Raw genomic sequence first — 1,538 nt, 5'->3', positions numbered from 1 at the left:
ACAGTATTCTCTTTTCTAGTGGAGCAAGAACATCCAACAATACCTGTAGGATACAACTTGTTCATCCCACACAATCTCTGGAAGCTTATCTAAGTCTCAGTTGTTCAGTTGTTAATGTTATGTTTCGGCACTATAATGGTGACAGAGCACACAAAATAACTTTGAAGCGCTAGATACAGTGCCTGACAGCCACAAATCAAAAAGCGATAGTGAGCAAATCACAGGCTTATCAACATGTGGAGGAGCAACCTGAAGATGTGGTAATTGGAGTGTCAAGATGTCTACTGAAAGACCACAATCAAATCTTTTCTTGCCCATGCACAAACGAGTTGACCTTGTCACTGTTTCTTAGCCTGGCCAATCTCATAATGTCATTCTGAGAAGCTTGAGCAAGGTATTGTAAAAATCAAATCATTTTCAGTCCTTCTTTGTTTTCTGAGGGTGTGTGCCCTATGGTTCACAGACTTATCCTACTTAGTAAATACCCTATTTTACAGAAAACATCTTTATACAGATATTATTAGGAGGATATATATTCCAGGGGCAGGTGGATCCTTTAAATGCCCAAAGTCTACATAACATTTCCTGTTGGACAAGAAAGGCAGATGGATTTTTAAAGTTTTGCTGGTGGATGACAAAATGGAGAAGTTCTGCTTCAAATCCCCATACATTTTGAAGCACTTTTTTGAGAACCAAATTCAGAGCATAAACCCAGCCCTACTTGAAAGCAGGATGCAGGGTGGAATCCCACCACAACATTGCACAGACATGATGGGAATCTCTACCATCTACCATAGATGGGTAGTAAAGTGTCCAGAACACAATGAAGATTAATTCCTTCCTATTCTCCTGGACCCTCATTTCCACTCTCCTGTGTTCCTATTTTATTTCACCCAAGATGTCCTGGTTTCTTACCAGCTCCCTCTCTGGCCATGGCTGAAGCCCAAACCTTGGTTGAAATAGTATATTTCCTTTCAAAAAGTTAATCAATGAACTATTTCCAAAACTACCATGTCGGTAGCCTCTTGATTCCATCATGGTACCATCTCCTATGTTGGTAATGTAACATGGGTAATAGGATTCTGAGAATTACAAATGTATACCTCTCCCTACCATAGAATGGAGAACAGTAGATTTTTTTTTCTGTATGCGCAAGAATTTGAACTGGATGAGAATGAGGCTATTCAGAAAGTATCAGTATTTCAAACAGCCACTCTGGCCAGAGTGTGGCAAAATCAGAGGAGCAGCAGCAAAAAGCTTAACTATCTAATGTAAGAACAGCTAAGCAAAATGTCATCCTGCCTCGCTCTGAACTAAAAGTAGAAAAATTTGGAATGCTCTCAAATCCATGACAGCAAAGACATACACATGTCAGAGACAGAGCCTGCAAATCCACCTTAGAAAGAAGTAGAATCAAACAACCTGAAATTAATTTAAAAAGTTGGAAGAGCAATAAGAGAAACACAACACAATTACAAATATATTTCAAAGATTTGATCAGATTGGAATACAGCACTCATAAATCTTTGCTCCTGACC

Source organism: Python bivittatus, unplaced genomic scaffold (assembly GCF_059951505.1).
Source record: "Python bivittatus isolate LINGU-HERP-01145 unplaced genomic scaffold, Pbiv_v1 ctg000060_np1212, whole genome shotgun sequence".
NCBI classification, from domain to species: Eukaryota; Metazoa; Chordata; class Lepidosauria; order Squamata; family Pythonidae; genus Python; species Python bivittatus.
This window is presented reverse-complemented; position numbering follows the sequence as displayed.